Source organism: Strongylocentrotus purpuratus, unplaced genomic scaffold (assembly GCF_000002235.5).
Source record: "Strongylocentrotus purpuratus isolate Spur 01 unplaced genomic scaffold, Spur_5.0 spur5_scaffold_11, whole genome shotgun sequence".
Lineage (NCBI taxonomy): Eukaryota > Metazoa > Echinodermata > Echinoidea > Camarodonta > Strongylocentrotidae > Strongylocentrotus > Strongylocentrotus purpuratus.
This window is the reverse complement of record NW_022145596.1, coordinates 28014353-28026199: the sequence shown is the minus strand read 5'-3', so window position 1 is coordinate 28026199 and position 11847 is coordinate 28014353.

Sequence of the window (11847 nt, the reverse complement as noted above, 5' to 3'; positions counted from 1 at the left end):
GGTGTGCTGTCATCGAACATTCCTCTGGGTTTATGACAAGAGTGCAACGTGCTCCTTGCAAATATTGTGGCAAATATCCAAAATCATACCAAATAAAAGAAAAAAACAACTATGTAAAGTTATTCTCTACTACCCTGGAGTTTGTTGATTATATTGAAAGTGACGCTAACATCCATTGCCATGTTTTTTTTTTCGAATGCGAGTTCTAAAAATACTGTGATTGACTTGACCCGGGACTTGACATAAATCATTATTCATATACAAAAATTCTGTTATCTTTTATTGCTCGTTCCCTTCATTTGTAAAGATTGAATTAAATACCCTCTGGGTCTTACAACTCACAAGCGTTGCTGTCACCATAGGACCTTCCATATTTCACTCTTCTTTTCTAGTTCGGTCTTTAAAACAAAAATTAATGCATGCAAACACATTGATATGTTTCAGTCTAGAGCTGTTAACAGAATTTATGTTAGCTCGTACCATGTATTTTTGTGACATCATTACAAAATGGGAAAATGGGAAATATGACAAAACAAACTGACATTGAAACTGTTTCTAATATTATAAGGGAACGGTTTGACCTAAAGTTGATTTCCCAAAAATGATGTCGTATTTTACAACTGCGTCAATATACTACATGATATCATACTGTAAGATCGGAGTAAAATTCAAGAATTCTGCGACTGGAAATCCCATTTATATCTCCCTTTCCCTCTATAGTATTATTATCATTCTATTAATCCCTTTGGAATGAGGTTTTTAACAAATAAGTTCTCCGAGCTAACCCTATTAGTGACAGTAGACCCAATTTTTGTTTGTTTCCGGGGTTTGTTTATCGAAATATTTCCAAACGAAACGGGTAACACCTTACTTCTGAAACCCTCTTTGTACAAGTTGAAATGTATAAGCCTAAATTAACCAAATAAGATTAAATAACAATCATTGATAGGGTAGAAAACAGTGGCGTTTCCTGTGATAGGCAAAATGATATTGGTAACAGAAAAGTGTATTCTGGTGGGATCGGAGAAGGGGGGGGGGGCGGGCGTGGAATGTATCACAAAAGTTGATTACATTAAAATAACATTCTTAACTGTTGGATGAACAAAAACATTATCTTAGTTTCCAAATGAGATATCACTCAAAGTAAAATGTCCTTAGCTTAAGATTTAATATGTTGTACTATCATAATTTTTGAAGAGTTCTTGGGACAATGTGTATAAGAGTAAAGTTTGCAAAAAGTTGTGGCCAAAGATTATTTAAACATGCAAGCATATACACGTGCGCACAAACACACATACACCCTCTCATAATATACACAGAGAATGCTATCTCTTTCTTTCCTTTTTTTTCTTCTCAATCTTCGCCTTTTTTTTGCCTCTTAACTCCATTTCCCTCTCCATTATAAACGCCAACGACAATGATGGAAGTTATATTCAACTGCATTATTTTTATTTTTAATTGACCCACTTTTTAAAAAGCCAAATATTAGTTAGAAAAAGTTCATTTCTAATAAAAGGATTGCAGTGGCAGTTTGGTCGTAGGCGTGGGAGAGACGCATTTGTTTACATGTCATCTTTACAAACAGCATGCCCCCCGCCCCACCCCCATGTCAACCTAACAAATTATAACAGACTGCAGAACAAACAAAGAATGTTCTGTCGAAATGAATTAAAAGTTAAATGTTATTATTGTTGACTTGGACTTGGAGGAAACAATGAATTGAAACTGTTTCTAATATTAGAAGGGAGTTGTTAGATTCAAAAATCGATTTGTCAAAAAATAAAGTCGTACTTGTATTTTACAACTGCATCTACATGAATTCTATTGTATGATCGGAATGAAATTCAAGAATTTTGCTACTGTAAATCCTATTAATACCCTCCTCTCTCTCTCTCTCTCTCTCTCTCTCTCTCTCTCTCTCTCTCTCTCTCTCTCTCTCTCTACCTTTCTAACATATTTCTAGTAAATGACTTCCTATCATAGTGTAATATTACACTGTACGATCGGAGTGAAATTTAAGAATATAGCGACTAGCAATCTACCTGATACCCCCTCTCTCTCTCTCTCTCTCTCTCTCTCTCTCTCTCTCTCTCTCTCTCTCTCTCTCTCTCTCACTCTGCTGTTCTCACCTTCTCTGTAAAATCGTATTGGCTTTGCCGTATTCATTTGATTTTTGTATTTCCCACAAATAGCTTTGTCTATAATATCCAGGTATATCAGTACAGAGATAGTAAACTACATGTACACACAGAATGACACGGAATCGTATATGTAAGACACAAGCATGCGGAAGTATGCTTCATTTATTTTCAACATTGCATATTGATTGTTGTTAGTACATTGACCCCGTGATGTAAAAGAAAATCTGGGAGCTGATATAGGATTGAAATAATCGTCTTTGCATGTAGCTCTAATGTTTTGTTTTACCTGATTTCTGAATAATTGGAGTATGCACAGCCAAGGAATGTTTGAATTATTGTAGGGGCGTAGCTAAGGGAGCCTGGGGCATGGGGGGGGGGGCACGTTGCCCGCGGAATTGAAAAAAGGGGAAGGACAGGAAGAGAAAGAAAGGGAAAGGGGAATGAGGAAGGTAACATGAAGAGAAGGTGATAATCTCCTCACATATTCTCTCCTCAATCGCTGTTTCTCGTAGACCAGCCCCCCCCCCACCCCCTCTCCCACCACCAATGGCTGTACCCAACAAACCTTCATAAAAGTGCCAACCAGAAGAAGAGGGTTACCGCCCTGATCGTAACTGCAGCTTATAATCCATGATTCACTGCATACTAATTGATCCCGACTTTCTTCGTCAAGGTCCAAATGATTTACTTCATTTATTTTATGTATACAAAAAATAACGCAGATATCCTCGAATATACATTAATCAATGGGTATGTAGTATATAAACAAAGTCGATTTGACATGCACACGTTTTCTTACTGTGTGTAGCATAAATAGGGCGTCGAAAATGATTTGAAATGACAGGGATGTGCATAGTCACCTATTACCTAATGATTGTGAAATTCACGTGACTAGCCATTTATCATTTTTAAACCACAACTAATTCCAATAGTGACTTTTCGTTATATAAACAAATAGTAAAGTAACTCACCATTACAAGGACTCTCTAGAAATCTAACCCAGTACACGTTTAATACCCTATTGTAATGTCCAAAGAAATCATGTTGGAATTACGTACATGTATACGTTATATGTCATTTTCATGATAGCGCATTGAATAGCCTATGTGGCGCACAAGATTATTGGAATTGATTCTTCGAAAGTCTTTGTGATCGTGTAATGAACTGATCAAGAGCTGGACAAAAACTGGCATTCTCCTAAAAAGGTCTTGGGTTATATTTTTTTAGAATTTATTATAATATCTATGTTATTAATCAATATCGTGATTTCAATTCTCATTTTCGAAATAACAAGATGCTAAAACTCGATGATAAGTTTCTCAAATCAGAGAAAGTGACTAGTTATAATAATGACACGAAACTCTCAAACTCGAAATCGTCAATCAATATTATACGCAAACTTTAAATGTATAAATTAAGGATTTGTGACGTAGTAAGTGACTTGTAGGTATACAATTTGCTTTAAAAATGCTCACAAGAAATACTTACCGTCATAGACTCATTGTTAATCTTGTGCACTTGCTTTTATTTGTTAACATTTTATCTTTAAAGAAATGCAGGTTACCACGTGTTTTGGTTTATAAATTCACTTCTTTTTTTAGAGAGATATTTCAAAATTTCACATTTGTATTTCCTATAAATAGATGATTGAATAATCAAATTAATGATGTAATGAAATATACACACATAGCAGTCGTTCAATGACGCAGACAATCGCTATCCAGCCTTCTCGCATTAATTGAAAGACCAATTGGCTCAAATGAAATTGTAGATTGTATTGATTACTGTACATAATCAACGATCATGGGCCGTGAAAACCAGTAAATCATTTTAGATGCCAAGGCCAAAATTGCCCCGAATGGAAAATATCAATTAGGCGACGAAACACAAAAGAAATGAGTGTCCTTATCGTCCATTATCCCAATCTATTTGAGTGTTGACGCCAATGTTGTGGTCGGCTAATACAGCCTGTATCCGCTGAACCCACGCGACTGTTCCGAGTCCACCCGATCGCAAAATAATACACCAATTGTGATACTGTTTGCTTGGTTCTTGCAATTATTATTCTAATAATCGTTTTAAAATGAGGTTAAAAATTCAGTTCACCACGTTAGCTTTCTCTCTCCCCGGTTGTTACAGTAGACCCACTTTTGGTTGATGATGACCTACATCTTTATGTTTGTTTATTTATTTAAATGTTTCGTCACGAAACGGGCAATGTCCTTTATTTTGGAACTCTCTTTGAAAGGTACATAAGCCAAAATCACCCCGATAACTCTAAACTTTCAGTTATGCTTCTTCTTCATATCTACAATCGTTGGATATTATGTAATTTGAACTTATATCCAATGTCATAAACCGAAAAGACATAATATAGTTTTATTTTTTTCTCATAATATCATATCATATAAATTTTATCTCTCAATGTGTTTTTCGCAAACGTTTTTGTGATAATTGTTTTAACATCGCTATGTGTTCCATAACGTTTTATTGTAAACTGAAGGCCATTTTCAGTGTTGTCAATAAACCATTCAATTTAAATAAAAACAAACATCAATAGGGTAAAAAAGCATTGGCGTATCCAGAAATCTTAAAATGTATATTAGTACCAGGAAAATGGGATCTTGTAGGATTCGCGGGGGGGGGGGGGTAATGTATCACACTTTGAAGAAAAAAGGTTATCTTAGTTTAAGGTTTTCCCAAATAAAAAGTCACTTAGAATAAAGTGTTCTGTAATAAAGTGTATTGTAATGTTTGAAGAGGTTTTGAGACAATTTGTATTAGCGTAAAGCTTGCAAAAATTTTTGGCCAAAGTGTATTAATTTTTTTGTTTTAAAGATATTTTTTTTCCTCTCTCAAATCAAATACATATTGTGCAAATCATTCTTAACGAAACTTAATACATTGTACATTTATATTTCGGATTAAACATAAATTGCAATAAAAAAAGGAAAACAAACGGAACATTTTCATAAACGGTTTTCCTCTCCTTCCTTAACCGTGATGCAAGTTAAATGGAAACCAGGCGCGGATCCAGGGGGGGGGGGCCGAGCGGGCCTTGGCCCCCCCCCCCGCAAAAAAAAGGAGACAGAGAGAGGGAAAAGGAAGGAAAGGGAAAGATAAAAAAAGAAGAGGAGATAAAGGGAAGGAAAAAAGAGGAAGAAGAAAACAAAAGAAGGGGGATATCAGTTGCAATTTTCCCGCCAACAGATTGTGGATCGGAGGGGGGGGGGGGACAAAAGGCCCTTGTCTTAAAAGAGGAGAGCTAAAAGGGAACAAAAAAGAGGAAGAAGAAAGAAAAAGTAGAAAAGAAAGGGAGATCAGTTGCGGTTAATCCCGCCAACAATGTGTGGAGCGGGGTGGGGCCAAAATGACCTTGCCCTCCTCCAGCAAACATAAAAGAGAAAGAAGGAAGGGAAGGGAAAGAAAAAGAGGAGAGAAAGGGAAAGAAAAAGAAAGAGAATGAAGAAAGGTAAGGGATATCAGTTGCAATTTTCCCGCCAACAAGGTGTAGATCGGGGGGGGGGGAATAAAATTCAAACGTGGTTTATTTCTAATTCCATAACGGTGATTTACAAATAATGCTGAAATGACATAATTTTAAGTATATTATACTTTTTTTATGTGTTTGTTGGAAAATGACAAACTCCTAAATTTACAGCCAGGCAAGGAAATGCTTCTTGACATGTTTACATGTCAGGGCTCGCGGAACGGCGGGGATCGGGATCCTCGAACCCCCACCCCCCCCCCCCACCACCCACTTTTTTGAAAAAGTATATTAAAGAGAAAAAGAAAGAAAGAGAGCTAGAAAGAAGAAAAAAATAGTTAACTGCCAGTGTCACATTATAATGAGGTATCAAAATATGCTCATCTGACCATGATTAAATGCCTAAAACCCCGAGGGCTCTGCCCCCTGGATTCCACCTAGGGCCCAAAGGCGGGCCCTTAGATGCTCATCTGTTGGTAATTTAATGCCTAAAACCCCTGATTTCTGTGGGCTTTGCCGCCTGGGCCCCACGCCAAATAGTTTCCTGCCAGTGTCACAAAATAATAAGGTATCAAAAAATGCTCATCTGACCGTAATTAAACACCTAAAACCCCTGAACTTCCGGGGGCTCCGACCCCTGAACCCCACGCCAATTAGTAACCTGCCAGTGTCACAATTAGGTATCAAAATAATGCTTATCTGACCGTAATTAAAAGTCTAAAACCCCTGAACTTCGGGGGCTCTGCCCCTGGACCCCGCCGAGGGCACTAAGGCGGACCCCTGAGTGCTAATCTGACCGTAAATTATTGCCTTAAACCCCTGAGCTTCTGGGGCGGACAAGGTATCAACATAATGTTCATCTGACCGCAGGCGCGTAGCCAGGGGAGCGGTGGGGTGGTCCCCCAAAAAATGCCGGCCAAAAAAAGAGAGGAGTGAAAAGGAAAAGGGAGGAAATTCAGACAAGGATTAAGAGTCGAAAACGTCACAACGCTTCGTCTTCTTTCTCTAATAATTTAATGAAACGTAAAATCCTCCGCGCTTCGCGCGAGAGGGGAAACCTGAATTTAGACGAAGATTAAGAGTCGATAACGACACAACGAATCGTCTTCTTTCTCTAATGATTTAATGAAACGTAAAAGCTTCCGCGTGAGGGGGGGGGGAACATAATTCAGACGAGGATTATTTTTGGGAACGGTACAACGAATCGTCTCCTATCTCTAATAATTTTTTGAAATGTCAAAGCTTCCGCGCTTCTCGAAGGAGGGAGGGGGAAAACTCGTCCTTCCCTGCACCCACCCCCCCCCCAATTACATCACTGCTGGTCACCATTACGTACCAATATTTGGCTTGCATAATTTCAAAATTGGGCCCCCCCCCCCCCCCCAAGAAATCCTGGATCCGCGCCTGGTCGGCCGTCTGGTTGCTTACTTACAAGCATTTATGCTTTTTAAGCAGTCAGGTAAAATAACCACCTAATAACCATCAATGACGTGGGAGATAAAGTAATACCATATGGCACTTGTGTTTAAAGGAGAGTTGGTTTCTGTGGCCAAGAAATGTTCTATCTATATGTAAATGAGACAAAATGTGAAGGTATAAAAAATCCACATTTTTTACCACGAGTTAAATTATAGGTTGATATGTGTATATAATTTAACTCGTGATTAAAAATGTGGATTTTCTATACCTTTACATTTTGTCTCATTTACATGGGAGATAAAATAATACCATATGGCACTTGTGTTTAAAGGAGAGTTGGTTTCTGTGGCCAAGAAAAGTTCTATCTATATGTAAATGAGACAAAATGTGAAGGTATAGAAAATCCACATTTTTTACCACGAGTTAAATTATATGTTGATATGTGTATATAATTTAACTCGTGATTAAAAATGTGGATTTTCTATACCTTTACATTTTGTCTCATTTACATGGGAGATAAAATAATACCATATGGCACTTGTGTTTAAAGGAGAGTTGGTTTCTGTGGCCAAGAAAAGTTCTATCTATATGTAAATGGGACAAAATGTGAAGGTATAGAAAATCCACATTTTTTACCACGAGTTAAATTATATGTTGATATGTGTATATAATTTAACTCGTGATTAAAAATGTGGATTTTCTATACCTTCACATTTTGTCTCATTTACATGGGAGATAAAGTAATACCATATGGCACTTGTGTTTAAAGGAGAGTTGGTTTCTGTGGCCAAGAAAAGTTCTATCTATATGTAAATGAGACAAAATGTGAAGGTATAGAAAATCCACATTTTTAATCACGAGTTAAATTATATGTTGATATGTGTATGTGTTTTTACGCGTAGATCATAATCAAAATATTATACACGGTTCAGCATTTGCTCAAAAAGCTATAGACCATGATTAAGGAACAACGTACCATAACTCGACTGTCTCCAATAACATTGATAGCGGCTTCGGAGAGGATCTCCTAGTAAACCTACACGACTTTTCGTTAGCAATGGAATCCAATGACCGGGGTAATATGTAAGGCGTTTAGACACATAGAAGCTCTATACAAACGTGACTATTATCTTTAAACTTGAAATCCATTTTACATAACCCAAGAAAATGTCAGACAAAATCCATTAAACTATAACTCCAAAGCCTGTGCCTAAATTAAAAACTTTAAAAACACCCACTAGTAGATAGAAACGCACTCTCTTGAATGCTATCATTATTTTTGTAATTAGATTATCCAAAAACTCTGTGGAAACAACATTTCCCATACGATGAGGTAGAGTAATTGAGTGCCTAAAACCCTTGGGCTTCCAAGGGCTCCGACCCCTGAACCCCACGCCAATTAGGGACCTGCCAGTGTCACAATTAGGTATCAAAATAATGCTCATCTGACCGTAATTAAATGCCTAAAACCCCTGAACTTCCGGGGCTCTGCCCTCTGGACCCCGCCTAGGGCCCTAAGGCGGACCCCTGAGTGCTAATCTGACCGTAAATTATTGCCTTAAACCCCTGATCTTCCGGGGGCGAACAAGGTATCAACATAATATGTTCATCTGACCGCAGGCGCGTAGCCAGGGGGGCAGTATGGTCCCCCAAAAACCGCCGGCCAAAAAAATAGAGGAGTGAAAAAGAAGAGGACGTATGAAGAAAAGGGTGTAGACAAAGAACATTTTTGATATTCAGACAAGGATTAAGAGTCGAGAACGTTACAACGATTGGTATTCTTTCTCTAAAAAATCTTTCGCGCTTCGCGCGGGAGGGGGGAAACTGAATTTAGACGAAGATTAGGAGTCGATAACACGACACAACGAATTGTCTTCTTTCTCTAATGATTGAATGAAACGTTAAAGCTTCCGCGCGAGGGGGGGGGGGAGGGAACATAATTCAGACGAGGATTATTTTTGGGAACGGTAAAACGAATCGTCTTCTTTCTCTAATAATTTATTGAAAATATGTCAAAGCTTCTGCACTTTGCGGAGGAGGGTAGGTGAAAACACGCCCCTCCCTGAACCCACCCCCCTAATTACATCACTGCTGGTCACCATTATGTACCAAAATTTGGCTCGCATAATTTCAAATTTGGGCCCCCCCCCCCCCCCTAAGAAATCCTGGATCCGCGCCTGATGGAAACGTACCATTTTTATTTATGAATTAATCCACAATGTTAGTAAGCCAAGCATTAGTTAGAAATAGTTCATTTATATTATTCTAAATATTTGTTTAAATGTCATCTTTACAAATAGCGTGTCCCCCCCTCCCCCACCCTCATTTAGTATGAATGTTCAGTTCAAACAAATCAAAAGTCAATTGTTATTAAGTTGTTGACTTCGAGAAATCATTTACGAAACTCTTGATTATATACGTCAATATGAATTGAGAGTTGAGAGTAACTCGAGAGACAAGCATTTTCCATTTGAATGTTTTGGAATATTACTTGGTGCGCTCTTTTTTGCATCAGAAAGGCAGTACTGATGTGGTGTATTATTCACACATAGGTTGAAGACCCAGAATGCGTGGGCTCATTCACTCGACACTGTGATCCCTAGGAGATGAAAATGTTTACAAATAATAAAGACAAGTAACATAGAAATGATTGAATTCACCACTGTCTCGGAAAAAAACAAATCTGTAGAGGCTGTAGAAACTGCTTCTGGGACTGGGCTCTAACGGTTGTCTTGTCCTGATGCATCCTGGGTATAATGTTGCTCGATTCATGATCTAACAAACTTTCACATGTTTCAGCCGGTTCTAGGACACCTACCCCCTGGATATTCACCCCCAGTCAACTTCCCCCTTGGACGACTACCCCCCCCGTCCGGGTGGTAGTTGTCCGGGGGTAGTCGTCATAAAGTTGCCCTAGGGGGTAGTTGTCCTAGGGGTAGTTGTCCTAGGGGGGGGGGGGGTAGTTGACTGGGGTGGTTGTAATCCGGCGTGGATGTCCAGGGGGGTTGGTGTCCGGACACATTTTTAGCCCCCTACAAAACCAACAAAATACCAGCTATTGCCCTTGCATTTTTACATAAATAAGAAATGTAGCAAAAGCTACTTCTATGCATTCAATCGACTTGTTGTCCCCTCGATGTAGATCTAGACGCCCTCGTGAAATTAGTCACACCAAGATTAGCTGAAGGATATTGAAAGAATATCTGCACTATACAAAGTGATCCGGTGTCCTAAGAATATCTAGATCATCACAGATGAGACACTTTGATTTGCAACCTTTCTCGTACTTCAAGGGTGGTCTGTATGTCTAGGGAGCGCTAAGACGAATATAATAACGATGACATCGAGTATACAGATAGACAGTTCAGTTCAGTTCAGTTCAGTTCATTTAATTCAAAACTACACAAAGCACGATATAATCTGTTACATAAAAAAGAGACTGGTAATAGTACATCAATCAACATATTCTAACTTGATTACATCATAAACTGAATGGTTTTAGGACCCCTTTAAAAGCTAAGCTTGTGAGCGGGGCCCTATAGTAAACAAAATACATACATTTACAGTTATTCTGTCTGTAAAACTGTCGGTCATTCTCCAATAAAATGGGCGATGATTTTCGCTTCAATTCTTCCTGATGATAGAATGTTGTAGTGTCTTAATTACACATTACAAACTGGTGCGGATAATTCAATTAGTTATAAGCCAAATTGTCCATGAATTTCATAAAAAGCACATTATAGCTTTGAACGTGAATTGTATAGTTCTAGTTTAGGTATATACAGGAATCCTACTTACCTTGGACTGGCTGGGGACTATGCTCAACAGCTCAGCCTCAAGAAACCAAGCTTTATTTGATAAATGATACCTGAAGGATTTGACCTTTCACGGAATGATCTTATTGTGAATTTGGAGAATCATTTCCATATAACCACTTTTAAATGAAGTAAACTAGGTACCGTAACAATAAAAATAGAAGGATATTCTTACCGATTTGTAGGCCTAATCCTATTTTTAGAATTATTTGTTAAATCTCTTCACTTTCATGGAATTCATTTTCATCGATTGTAAAAGAATCTTAAATCAGTTTATAATTGCGATAAACCATACCAAGAAAAACCATGTAATGTCAAATCATATCAGATCAAATTCAAGACGATTAATTGCATCCCCATGTCTTTTTTTCTTGAATGACATCAGGAATTTGAACTCGTTATGAAGTTTACGAATATGTATATCGTGGTTACTAAGTAATGTAGTTTGCTTCAATTATGTAAACTATTAATCACAAACAATCGGAAGAGAATTTTGAAGAGTGTCGAATAACGTGGGCGGGTGTGAGAGATCGTATTGTGGAAGATTTGGGGCGTTTTTTAAAATTAAATATCTCCCTTAAAGAGACCTGGACAACACCCTTGAAACTAAACTTACGGGGGCGGTATAAGAGCGAAGAAGAGTGAGAATGAAAAGAAACAGAGAAGCCGAAAAGAATGTCAATGACACTATAAGTACATAATAGTAATTGTAAATACAAATCATTATTTGGTTCTTCTCGTTTTTACCAGAAGATACAGTTTAATATCTCTTCACGCGTCGCCATTTAAAGGGTGTCCCGTGTAAATTTGCTTTATTGCGTGGTTAGTTTGGATCCAACAAGAGAAATAAAAGGGGTAGGAAAAAAAAGAGAAAGAGAGATGAGTGTGTGAGAGATAGACGCTGTGTAAATCTGGTCCCGATTCAACTGATGATATAGTAAGTAATTATTTGCAATGCCACCAAATTTATCATTTAGCTAACAAT